Genomic DNA, 13,555 nt, shown 5'->3' on the forward strand with positions numbered 1-13,555 from the left:
GAGCTGCACCTTAGAGAATGCTATAGTCTGTAGCTCTCCTTTTGGAGAATCACATCTGGACGTGTGAACACAAGAGGCCCTGCAGGACAGAAACCTCTTTAAGTGGGCTTAATCCAGTCTGTTGGACTTGAAACTCTTGGCTCAACTAACACGTATTAAAGTCTTGTGGAACACACTGGAAAACGTTGGACCACAAAGTACAGGCTAAACTTTTCTATCTGAATTCCAGCCCTTCTACATTTCAGTCTACTCTCAATTTACTTTCTCGTGACTTCTTGTCAACAAACCAACCCCCACCCCCAATACCTATTTCTCCCTCCGGCCTTCACACTCTTCTAGTTTAAGAATGAGATAATCTTGCAACTGCTGGGAGTTTCCATGAAGCGGGGCTGGCCCAGAAATGAGGTCAACTAGAGAAAAGTGGAGCCATGGGAGAGGGACTAGGTCCTGAAGACTTCATTTAAGACCCAGGATCCAGCCTTGCTTGATGTCATTACTCCTAGACTTTCATGTATAAGAGCCAAAAAATTGTCTTTTCTTCCCCCTTAACCCAGGGCTCCTGCAACCAAAAGAGCACTTGACTGTGGCACCTTTCCAGACTCCTGGTAAGTTTTCTGAGATTGGGCACTATGTCCTGTCCATTTCTATTCCCTCTCTGGTTTTTACACAGCATGGTACCAAGGGTTGGGGGTCAAATGTCTTGAGCCACTGTTCCATGAGGCTCCCTTTCCTTGGTCCAGTTTATGCTACGATGTTTGTAAGAAGGAGCTAACTTTGCAGTTGCCAACCGAAAGTGGAGTTTTCTCCTGGAGGGTGAGGCTGAGGATGTTGGTGGGTAAAGGGGAACTGGCTGTGGTGGGAAGAGTGTGGGTATGGGAGACAGACCCCTAGGGGGCCTCCATAACTCTTACCCCCTGTGCTGACACTTTGGTGTGGTCCTCTACCTCTCCAGAGTGGAGGGTGGGTGGGAGCTAATTTAACAATAGAATATGGCAAAGGTGAGGGTGTGTCACTCTCATGATCATGCTAGATGGATTTGTATATGTGCATGTATGTGTGTATATGTGTGCATGTACATGTGACTCTGTCCTGCTAGCATGCACTAACAAGAGATTCTCCTTACTGGCTCAGTGAAGTTAGCAGCTAGGTAAGGTGCCCCTATGGCAAGAAGCTGTGGACTGCCTCAAGAAACTGGGTGGCCTCTAAGGACCTGAGGGCAGCCTCCAACAAGCAAGCGGCAAACCTCTGGGGTCTTCTGTTTTACAACTGCAAGGAAATAAATTCTGCCAACAACCTGAATGAGCATGGAAGTGAACTCTTCCTCAGTTGAGCCTCAACTCATGCCTTGACTGCAGCCTGTGAGAGTCTGAGAAGAGGACCTGGGCAATCAGTGCCCAGACTCCTGCCAAGAGAAACTGTGATACATATGTGTGGTTTTCAGTCACTGATTTTGTGGTCACTTGTTATGCAGCAATAGAAAACCAAACCAACAGACTTTGAAGAATGAAAGACTTGGGTTTGATTTCTGCTACACTTACCAGTTATGAGTCACACTGAGCTCCAGTTTTCTCATCTACAAATGGGTGCAGACTTGGGAGAATTACAGATAATAAATAGAAAGCACCTAACATGGGGCCTGGCACAGAGTAGGTGCTCAATAAATAGCAGTTAAGAGTTACCCTGATTTTTAATTTTCTTCATTCATTTTTCTAAATTTTCAATAATGATCATGAATTACCTTGATAAGCATAAAGAACAATTTTGCTTAAAACAAGAAGGAAATAGACTTGTCTAAGGTCCCATAGCTAGTCAGCAATAGAGCCAAATGAGAAGGCCCAAGCCTCCTAGGCTAGATCTTTTCCCAGAACAACTCCTTCCTTATCTATAGAATAACAATAATAGCAACAGCAACAATTATCCTAAGAGCCAGGCAACTCCCCTGGACCAAACCTGTAAGGTGGCATAGTTATCCCTATTTACAGATAGAGAAGCTGGGGCTCAGAGACGCTAAGTCACTTGCCCAAAGTCCCAAGGCTGGCAAGTGGCAGAGCTGGGATTTGCCTTCTGGAACTGGAAGGAACCACCTAGTCCACAACATCCAAACCTGGCCTGGATTCTCCCTCCCCAGACCCCCTTGGAGGTGGCGTGGGGGACACCTGGGCTTTCTGGAATGAGGCAAAGGCAAGGAAATCAGCAGTGAGACCTGGCCTAGATCCCATTACGCCAGGCGAGATCGCATTTCCCCTGTTCTGGCGCCATGAGCAGGGCAGAGAAGCGGGCAGGCAGCCACTTTCCTGGTTATTCAAGTAGAAAATTACAGGTGCCCAAAATAGCCTGGGCATTCTTTTATTAATGAATAAGCAGTGAGTCGGCGAGCTGGAATGGGGCTTTGCATGCATCCCTTCCCCCTGGTCACCTTCCTGAGATCTGCAGGGACCCGTGGCTCTCAGAGGGCACTCTCTCAGGAGTTGGGGGAGCTGGCAGGATTGGGGTGGGAGCATTTTCAGGGCCTGGTCATGGGAAAGGGACAATGAGGCCCCATGACTCAGGAGCTGGAAATGGCCCCAGTGCTGAGGGACGCGGTTCCCAGCAGATGCAGGTGAAGAATCGGCAGGCATAGGTCCATCCCAGCCACTCTCTTCTGGCTGCGTGGTCTTGGGCAAATGGCATAACGTGTCTGGGCTTTCATTTCTTTTTCTGTAAAATGAGGTAAGTCACAAACTTACAGAAACGTTTGTTTTCTCCTGACCATAAAATTAATACTTGCTCATTGCAGGCAATGTAGAAAGTGGAAAAAAATACAAAAGTGACCATGATATCTCCCCTCCTCACCCCATTGCCCTTTCCTCAATTAAGATAATTAGTATTTATTTTTCTAGTCTTCTTCTTATACATATATGAAAAAATGGCTGGTACAGCTTAGTGCTTGAGCTGCTGTGCTCTAAAAACAGAACCATCACTTACAGTCAACAAATATTAGTCAGTCAGTAAACACTGTGAGCACTGCCCTAGGCCCTGGGGTGGCATGGAGGAAGGTTTCCCCCAACATCTCCCACAGCCTCTTTCTGTTTTTCAAGCCCTCTGGCAATGACTTCACTGAGCCCTTAGAGCCACCTAGGGGGTTGTGGAAGAGGGAAAGTCATTTTTTGGGTTCCCGACATGGATATGGGACCAAAGTTGGGGCCCAGAATCCCCCAGTGAGACCATCTGTGACCTCTTCCTACAGCAGATCTTGTACACATGGGTTGGCCTAGGAATGGCTTCTTGACCCGTCTCCTCCCTAGAGGGTTGGGGCAGGAGGCAGCTGTTCTCTCCTGGGGTTATTTCTTGGCTAGTTAATATGTAAAGTGCTTAGAATGGCACTTGGCATACAGTGTGCAGGAAGTGCACATTACTGACAAGATGGCCAGCACATCATGATCATTACTAGTTGCAGATAGGCCGTGTGAGGCCATTCCCTTCTAGAGGCTGATTTTTAATGGACCTGAGGAGACAGCAGCTGAATCACGTGCAAGATAGAAATGACAACAGCACCAATGACAACCACTTCTGTCTACCAGATATGGCACCACAGGCCAGGCATCACGCTGAGTCATCTCATTACCTGCGTACAACCACCAGACTAAATAGGAGTTACTAGCTGCCTTTCATAGATGAGGAAACTGAAGCTCAGAGATGGTAAGTAACTCTCCCGAGGCCACACAGCTGGCAAGTGGCATCCCAGATTTGTCTCATGCAGGACCACTTACGCCCATCCATGAGGCTCAGCCTGTGGGATGACGAAGTCCCTGCCCCTGGGAAGCTCGCTGTCAGTGGTAAAGTCCAAATTTGGAACTTTATCCTTAGTACTCTGAATTTGCTGAGGGATAGAGAGAGAAGGCTGTGGACTCTGCCTTGGCATAGATCTCTACCCTGACACTTCCTAGCTTTTTCACCCCCTTAACTTCTCCATGCCTAAGTTTCGCATCTGAGAAATGGGGATAACAAAAGTGTTGATGAGAAGATAAATGAGATAACTGAAGCTGCTTGCATAGGTGGTGTATAGTAAGTGCTCAATAAATCCATCTGTTAAAAGCTTTATCACTGATATTCCCAGAGGAATTCTCAAATTTCCAGGGGCCACCCTTTTCCACCTGAGTGGATGGGTGAAGCAGCGGCTGGTTAACCTCAAGGAAACTCTGGCCGCTCTTCCGGCATTTGGAGTTGGCTGCTTCATGCCAGATAATGCTGCCTCTGGGCTGTGCTGCTGCAGACATAAGCCCTGATGTGATTTGGCTGTGTCCCCACCCGAATCTCATCTTGAATTGTAGTTCCCGTAATCCACGTGGGAAGGGACCTGGTGGGAGGTGATTGGATCATGCGGGCGGTTACCCCATGCTGTTCTCATGATAGTGAGTGAGTTCTCACGAGATCTGAGGGTTTTATTAGGGACTTTTCTCCCTTTGCTCAGCACTTCTTCCTGTCGCCCTGTGAAGAAAGTGCCTTTCCTTCCCTTCGCCTTCTGCCATGACTGTAAGTTTTCTGAGGCCTCCCCAGCCATATGGAACCGTGAGTCAATTAAACCTCTTTTCTTTATAAATTTCCCAGTCATGGGTATTTCTTCATAGCATCATGACAATGAACTAATACAAGCCCCAATGTGCAAGGAGGCCCTGCCCAGGGGCCCCCAACATCAGCTCCATCCCCTTCACTCCCCACTCCCAGTCTAAGATCAGCAGAATCTTGACAACTGGCCCTGTATTCCCAGAGAGGGTGTCATTATGAGCAGGTGGGGGTGTCACAGGTGTGGCTTCAGCAGGATGAGCCCAGCCAGTGTGATGTTTGCCCAACCTGGATGGCTCCTCCAATCAGGCAGGTACTGTTGATGTTCTGCAGCATCTGTTTATGGGCAGGTCCCTGATGGAAACTCAGCCCAGAGAGCCTTGACAACTTGGTTGAGAGCAGCTGGGGAAATGCTGCTTCAGGGATTGCTTCCTGGGTTCTGGGAACCCCACCCACTGCACTGGGCATTGATGCCTGCGAAAGTGGGAGGCTCAGAGAGCTCTGAGACAGCTGCTTGGATCTGATTCCTGGGTTCCCCATTGACCTACTGTGTAGCCTTCACAAGGTACCTGACTTCTCTGAGCTGTTTCTCCTCCGTAAAACGGGTATAACAATAGTGCCGACTTCATGGGGTTGTTGTAGGATGGTGCACGTAAAGTATTTGGATAGAGCTCTGCACATAGTAATTACTAACTAAATGGTAAATTATTTTTTGAAATGAAATTGTTTGTTGCCAAACTGCTCTGTGTGAGAATGAAGACAGAGAGGAGATGAGTCACAGCCTGCAGATTGCGTGTTTTTTTTGTTTTTTTGTTTTTTTTTCCCTTCGTAGCAGCAGGTTTTTAACTCTGGGAAACCAGCTTCCTTAAGGATCTGACAAGGCCATGTTCTCTCTCTCTTTGGAAAGTCTACATGTCCTCGCATACACATAGCATTTTGCATCCAACTTCATAGAAACTCACCCATGAACCTAAACGCAAAATCTATGCCAAAGAAAGAATAAAGGATGTGCACCAACATATATCTACTAAGATATGAAGGAATGAAAACAACCTATATATACAAAAATCAGGGATTGGTCTAAAAAACTGTGGCATGTTTTTATCAGTGGAATGCTATGCACCCATGAAAAATGTCTTGGACTGGGCACAGTGGCTCACACCTCTAATCCTGGCACTTTGGGAGGTTGAGGGGGGCAGATCACTTGAGCCTAGGAGTTAGAGACGAGCCTAGGCAACATCGTGATAACTCATCTCTACAAAAAATACAAAAATTAGCCGGGCCTGGTGGCACATACCTATAGTGCCAGCTACTTGGGAGGCTGAGATGGGAGGCTCACTTGAGCCAGGGAGGTCGAGGCTGAAGTGAGCTGTGGTCACACCACTGCACTCCAGCCTGGGTGACAGAGAGACAGAGAGAGACCTTGTAAAAAAAAAAAAAAAAGGACCCGTGTAACCAGGTGGAGGGGTGAAAATCTGCACAGACTCACGCCACAGTGTCACAGTGGTATACTTGCTGATTTTTCTACAATAATAATGTATTGTTTGAGAAATAAAGAAATGAGAAAAGTTCGAAAAATGGCAGCACTAAGTTCACCTCTTAAAATAATAAAAATAAAGTATTGTGGGAAGTATCAGAAAACAAAGAGGAAAAAAAATCCAATCACCTATCATCCCCCACCTGCCTGTTATCAGTTATCTTTATGCACAGTTTGGAGTCACATTTATTTTTATTATACCAGCAGCCCTGTGGGTCTTTTCCCTCCTGGCAAGCAACTCTAGTTGACTCTTCACTCCCATGCTGCAGGAATTGACGGCGCTCAGGGAACAGTTTCTACCGCTGTCCTCCCCATTACCTCCTCCACTGGGACTTCAGTTACCGCCTCTCTGGAAGGACCTGTACTGCTGATGGTCGGCAGCTCCATATCGCCAGCCATGACTCTGCCCTGAAATCCAGCCCAAGGGAGCCAACTGCCTGTTTTGTCAGATAAAATAGCAGCCATTTGTTGAGCTCACACTATGTGTCAAGGACTGTGCTCAGTAGATTCTATTACTGATCTATTTTATAGATGAGGAAACTGAGGCTGAGAGATCGAGGAGGTGGCCAAGGTTACAGAGCTAGTGAGATGGGGAGCAGGAGTCAAACTGCGGGTTGTCTGACTTCACTGCCCAGGCTTCTCATGCTGTGCTAGAGCTGACTCCAGCGAGCTGACCTCAGCCCTCCCATGCCAAGGTCCTTGGTCTGGTTTCCCAGACTCCACCAACCTCTGGCCCCTGTGTCCTCTCTCTTACAGCACTCACCCCTCTTCCTGCCCTGCCTAGCCCCTGCCTGCTGTTCTGGCCTGACCAAGTTGCTCTCAGTGCCCTGAGTGCCATCAAGGCTTCTCTCCTCTGGCCTTTGTACAATCAGATCTTTCTACCGAGAACACTGTTGCCCTCCTCTTTGCCTGGCTCCTTCCTTCAGGACTCTGCTTAGATGGCATCTCCTCCAGGAAGCCTTCCCTCATATTCTCCTCTCTAGGATTGGGTACCCTAGGGCCATATCTCCCTGGGAGAGGTGAGTCTTGGGGAGGCTCAACCCTCCCAAGTGCTCAGCTTCCCACAGCTGCCAAGTCTTTGCCCTGGGATGGTGGAGACTGACAGGCAAGAGGCAGAAGGTGGAAGTCCAACCCTTATGGCCTGTCCAAGGTCTATATGTTACATCTGCCTCAGACAGACTTCTGGCTCTGGCTCCTGCAGGTGCCACAACTGCCTGCAGCCTGCTGTCCCTGGGAAGTGCCAGTGGGCTGGACTGGACCAGCATCAGTCACTAGGGGAAGTCAGTCTCTCTCCAGTGTTCCCCTGGCTGAGCCTGGTTGGGAGATCCCTGGAAAAACTGCCACTGAAACTTTCCACTGACTCTGGCCTGGCTCTGGCTCCAGAGGAAAGAGAGCCTGTGGCCATTTCAGGGTGGAGCCCATTAGCTGTGCTGTCCCAGGCCAGACTCACAGAGAGGAGGTGTCAGTGGAATGTGACTAAAAAGAATTTCTGTGCCACCAGGTCCTGGCTGTGGGATTTTGGAGTCCTGCTTAGGGCTTTTTTTTTTTTTTTTTTTTTTTTGCATCTATGTCATGAGTGAATTGGCCTGTAATTTACTTTTCTTTCATTGTCCTTGTTTAATTTCAGTATAAGTTATTTTATTATAAAATGAAGTGGGAATTTTTCCCTCATTTTCTATTATCTAGAAGACTCTGCCTGAAACCAAACTGATGAATTCCTCTAAAGTTTAATAGAACTCACCTATAAAACTGCTGTTCTGATAGTAACTCATGATTCAATTTCTTTTTCTTTTCTTTTTTTTTTTTTTGAGATGCAGTTTTTCTCTTGTCGCTCAGGCTGGAGTGTAGTGGCGTGATCTCGGCTCACTGCAACTTCTGCTTCCTGGGTTCAAGCGATTCTCTTGCCTCAGCCTCCCAAGTATCTGGGATTACAGGGGCCTGCCACCATGCCTGGCTAATTTTTGTATTTTTAGTAGAGATAGGATTTTGCCTTGTTGGCCAGGCTGGTCTTGAACTCCTGACCTCAAGTGATCCACCCACCTTGGCCTCCCAAAGTGCTGGGATTACAGGTGTGAGCCACCATACATGGATGATTCAATTTCTTTAACTGTTACTAACTCACTCTGTTACACAGGCTGGTGGAATGCAGTGGCATGATCTCAGCTCACTGCAACTTCTACCACCCGGGTTCAAGCAATTCTACCACCTCAGCCTCCTGAGTAGCTGGGATTACAGGTGCACACTACCACATCTGGCTAATTTTTGTATTTTCAGTAGAAATGGGGTTTCACTATGTTGGCTAGGCTGGTTTTGAGCTCTTGATCTCAAGTGATCTGCCCACCTCGCCCTCCCAAAGTGCTGGGGTTACAGGCGTGAGCCACCATGTCTGGCCCAAGCCAATTTTGTTCAACAATATTTTCTAGATGTTTCTTAAAGCCAACTACATCATTCTGTAGTACCTTTTTAAAGAAACCAACTTTTGGCCATCTTCAATATCATGTATTTTTTTTTCTTTAATTTTGGTTCTTATTTTAGTTTTTTCATGACTTTTACATTCTTTAGATTGTTTCTGTTGTTCTTTTACCAACTTTGTAACTTTGACATTTATCTCAGTAAGTCTCAGTCTTCTTTTCAATATGCATGTAAAACTATAACCTTCTTCTTAAGGACCATTTTAGCTGCTTCCTCCAAGTTTTAATATATAGTATTTTCATTGTCATTTGAATCTAAAGATTTTCTTGTGCCGTTACAGAGACAACATGCTGATGGGGAAAGTTAGATTTGAAACAGTTAAAGAAATAATCAAAGAAGGAAATTTCAGATGATGGTAAGCTCTGTGAAGCAACTGCAGGACTTGGGACCAAGATGGGGGGAATTTAGCTGGAGGGAAGATGGAGAAGGCTGGTGCAGTGGCTTACGCCTGTAATACCAGAACTTTGGGAGGCTGAGGTGTGTGGATTCCTTGAGCCCAGAAGTTGGAGACCAGCCTGGGCAACATGGTGAGGCACTGTCTCTACAAAAATTACAAAAATTAGCTGGGCATGGTAGTGTGTGCCTGTAATCCCAGCTACTTAGGAGGCTGAGATAGGAGGATCACTTGAGCCCTGAAGGCAGAGGTTGCAATGAGCCAAGGTTTTGCCACTGCACTCCAGCCTCGGTGACAGAGCCAGACCCTGTCTAAAAAAAAAGAAAAAAAAAAAAGACTTGTCTCAGAGCTGAAACCAGAAGGAGACAATCATGAGGAGACCTAGGGAAAGGTGCACAGGTGGAGGGAACAGTGGAGACAAAAGCTCCGAGGTGGGGAAGAGATTAATCTGTCAGAGATACCTGTGGAGCCCAGTGTGTATGGAGTAGGGAGCCCAGAGCACGATCAGCCAGGGCCTGTGGAGTTCCTTGTAACTGCTCTTGAAGAGTTTTACTGGAGAGAAGAGAGGATCAGATTCAGAATTAAAGTAGCTCATTCTGGCTCTGTCATATGGGAACCCACTGCAGCTGGACAAGAGCTACATTGGACTTGAGGCCCCAGGAGAGCAGCTGGCAGAGGATGGATGGGTCTCAGCCAGAGGAATGTAGAACTTCAGGTGCCCGAGAAGAGTGTCCACTAAGTACAGAGGTCCGGGGGTCCAGGCATGACTGTTAAGGGTTGAACTATATCTCCCCAAAGGAATGTTGAAGTCCAACTCCTACCTGTGAATGTGACTTTATTTGCAAATGTAGATTTGGAAAGCAGACGTAGTCAAGTTAAGATGAGGGCATTAGGGTAGGCCCTAATCGAATCTGACTGGTGTCCTTATAAGAGGAGAACACACACACACACACACACACACACACACACACACACACACCCCGCACCACTACTGTGATGACAAGGGCAGAACACCACGGATTGCAGGCAACACTAAAAGCTGAGAGAAGGGCATGGAACAGATCCTCTGAGAGCCTTCTGAGGAGCTCGCCCCGCCAACACCCTGATTTCAGCTTCTAGCCTCCAGAACTGTGCGAGAATAAACTGTTGTTTTCAGCTACCCAGTTTCTTTCTTTTCTTTTCTTTCTTTTTTTTCTTTTCTTTTCTCTCTCTCTTTCTTTCTTTCTTTTTTTTTTTCCGAGATGGAGTTTTGCTGTCTCCAGGCTGGAGTGCAGTGGCGCGATCTTAGCTCACTGCAACCCCCACTTCTTGGATTCAAGTGATTCTTCTGCCTCAGCCTCCCAAACAGCTGGGACTATAGGCACGCGCCACCACACCTGGCTAATTTTTTGTATTTTTAGCAGAGATAGGGTTTCACCATGTTGGCCAGGATGGTCTCGATCTCTTGACCTTGTCATCTGCCTGCCTTGGCCTCCCAAAGTGCTGGGATTACAGACATGAACCACCGCGCCTGGCCTCGGCTACCCAGTTTCTGGATCATTTGTTATGGCTGTCCCAGGAAACTCCCGTGTCACTTCACAGTGCCTGCTTGTGATGGCAGAGTCAGCATGGGACCTTCACAGGTGATGGCCGTTTCAGGGCCCGCGGGTCTCACTGGCAGGCCTCTTCCTGAGCAGGCACCACATCATACACCCCAGAATGACCCCTACCTATTCCCAGAGCTCAGGTGGGTAGAGAAAAATCCCCGGTGGTCCCTCAAAAAGGACAGACACCGCCCCGTTTCTGGCTGAGTTCCTGCAGGTTCTGGGTGTAACATCCCTATGGGACACCTCAGGCCCCATCCTGAGCTTCCTGAGGAGTGGGATGTCACCTAGAACAAGCCAGGCTCTTCCAGCTTCCCCGGGGCAGGCTTTGTCATCTTAGATTTTAGATGAAAAAGAAAGTTCCAGCTCCTCCCCTTTCTCTCTGCCCCAGGCCCTGAGATCTGATCTCTGACTTACACAAAGCCCCTTGTTCAAGTTAGTTTGGGAGACACAATGTTCTGAAAGCTGATCCCTGGGGCCCAGGGAGGGAGCTGCGTTTTTGGGTTTCTGCCTGCAAGAAAGCTGGCTTTTGATTTGGCCCCTCCTGCCCCACCTCCAAACCCTTTCAAGATAGAAATTAAATTCTCCTGAACTTTAGGCCCCTCTTCAGTGCTACTCCCAGGGGAGTGGAGCCACTACCTACTATTAACTCTGTCTTGCACAAGGTGAAGATTTATTCTGGCTTGAGATGAACAGCTTCAATCCTGACGCACGAAAAACAAGTCGATGAGAACGTGGGCTGTGGAGCCAGAAGTATCCAAGTTCAAGTCCCAGCGCTGGCACTTGTTGGCTCTGTGATCTTGAGACGTGAACTCAACTGCTTTGAGTCAGGTGTCTGCTTTGGTGAAATGGGGACCTTGATACCTTTGTGGCTGGGTTTGTGGTGAGGATTCCATGGTGGTTCAATTATTAGAAGGCATCCTTATTTACCTTCAGGAAGTGCCATTTTGCAGATGAGAAGGACTGAGTGAGGCTCAAGGGTGTAGGCCCAGGTTGGCTGTGTTGTGCAAGGTTTCTTCAAGGCCTTGGCTTTTGGTGCATGTGGGGGAATCTGAACACCAGCCTGCTTTTGCACAGTGTAATCTTATCTGAGCCCTTTGCGGCTGTGAAATGGGGAAAACTACCCATGCCAGGCTGCTCAGAGAAGCCAGTGATGCTGCTCACATGAGGCCCTCGCTCTGCACCTGGGGTAGAATTGGCCCTCCGAAGAATGACTGTTGCTGCCCTCTCTTCTTCTCCCCCGCCTCACTTTACCCCTAAACCGGTGGGCAGCACAGCTACCTTCTCTGCTTTGACATGGAGCCCGGAGTGGGAGCCCAGAGACGGAGGCCATCTTGCCCAGGGCCCCTCATTCAGGGCCTCTGAAGCGAATATTTTATTTCTTATTAGTAAATGAGGAAGATTGGATTAGGAGGAGGTGGACTAAGATAAAAGTGGATTTAAAAAGAATTAAAATAATTTCCTTCTCTCTACTGTCTTGGAAATGAGATTTGGCCCCAAGGCCCGAGGATGGGGGGAAGGCGGCCATCTTGGCACCCTGTAACCTCTTCCTCTCTTCAGGTCTTAGAACATCTGGGAGTGAGGAAGGGCCCTGGTGGGCACCTGGAGGGTGATGTTGGGGCAGGGGGAGAAGTCAGGGGGGCAAGTTTGGGGTTTCTTCAATTCTGTTTCTGGGGGACTTTCTCTTTGTGATTTACCTCTTGTGTCTTTGTCTCTATGTCTCTCTTTCTTTCTCTCTGAGCTCTATTTTGAATAATGAGCAAAAGAAAGAAGACAGAAAAAAAAAAATGCTCTCCTTGATCAAAGAGTCTGAGGCAGAAACATAGTTGCGTTTTTTTTTTTCTTTGAGACGAGATCTTACTCTGTCACCCAGGATGGAGTGCAGTGGTGCTATCACGACTCACTGCAGCCTCGACCTCCTGGACTCAAGCAATCCTCCTGCTTCAGCCTCCTGAGTAGCTGGGACTACAGGTGAACCACCACACCCAACTAATTAGTTTTTCTTTTTTTGTAGAGATGGGTCTCACTATGTTGCCCAGGCTGGTCTTGAATTCCTGGGCTTAAGTGATCCTCCCACCTTGGCCTCCCAAATTGTTGGGATTACAGGCATGAGCCACTGTACCCGGACTTTACATAGTTGTTTTTTGAGAGGAGAGGATGGCATGGCAGGGTAAGTGCAGGGTAGTTGGGAGAAGTTAAGGTGCCACCGAACCAGATCTGTGGCAGTCCCTAACCCCAGAACCTGGAATTTGGGGGCCACTACGAGGCTTCTGAAGAGGAGCTGGAAAAGCAAGTTATTTCAGTTCCTGGGACATGCCACAGCCTCTCATACCTCCAGGACTTGGCAGATGCTATTCCCTGCTGGAAACCTCTCCCTGCCTCCTGACCTGATAAACCCCTCTTCATCCTTCACCTCTCGGCCTTGTGGATCCCCCTTCAGTGCCCCAGGTCCTATCTGCTTCCCTCATCATAGCACCCAGCACTTGCTCTGTCACTGGGGGTGGCTTATTTCTCTCCCATGGGGCTGTGCACCCCAAGGGTGAGCCTGAGTCCCATTCACTCATCTATCTCCAGTGCCTGGGTCCCTGGTACCCACTAGGTGCCCAGTCAACATTTGTTGAATAAATGATGAACAAGCCATGAGGGATTTTGCATTTGGCCAGGAAGTTGTGCAGGTGGAAAGTATGTGTAAATGTGTGTATGTGTGTGTGGTGGGGAGGTGGAGGCAGAGTGAGGAATGTGGGAATTTGGATCAGAGCCTTAGAGCCATTGGAGGGGAAGGAGGGACATGTGGGGGAAACTGAGGGACCCAGTCCATGTCCCTGCCCCCAGCCTGAGGTTCTGCATGGATCCTTCCATGAGATTGGCCTTCAACCCAGGGAGGCTGAGTTACTTCTGGGAAATCAGCGTCCTCTCTCCTGCCCTCCCTACCTTAATTAATTTATGGAGCACCTTCTGTGTCACAATGGTAAGCCAAAAATCAAACGGCCTCCCTTCCCTCATGGGTAAATCACAGGACTAAACATG

At 48.1% G+C, this 13,555-nt stretch overlaps 1 protein-coding gene and 1 long non-coding RNA gene across 3 annotated transcripts in view; one reads left to right on the forward strand and one right to left on the reverse strand.

Moving 5' to 3' along the window:
* The window catches only part of LOC105482965 (family with sequence similarity 107 member A), a 63,663-nt gene that overhangs the window by 42,674 nt on the left and 7,434 nt on the right, over nt 1–13,555 (reverse strand). The gene's annotated exons all lie outside the window — the stretch shown is intronic.
* On the forward strand, nt 379–10,177 carry LOC139361985 (uncharacterized). 2 transcript variants are annotated; one of them, XR_011620115.1, is made up of 4 exons: nt 379–605; nt 1,132–3,678; nt 4,451–4,548; nt 8,832–10,175. It is a non-coding gene; the product is annotated as an uncharacterized lncRNA (long non-coding RNA). The 2 variants fall into 2 exon arrangements; XR_011620114.1 differs by having other exon boundaries at nt 1,132–4,548; nt 8,832–10,177.

The sequence above is a fragment of the Macaca nemestrina genome, chromosome 2 (genome assembly GCF_043159975.1).
Source record: "Macaca nemestrina isolate mMacNem1 chromosome 2, mMacNem.hap1, whole genome shotgun sequence".
Taxonomy (NCBI): Eukaryota; Metazoa; Chordata; class Mammalia; order Primates; family Cercopithecidae; genus Macaca; species Macaca nemestrina.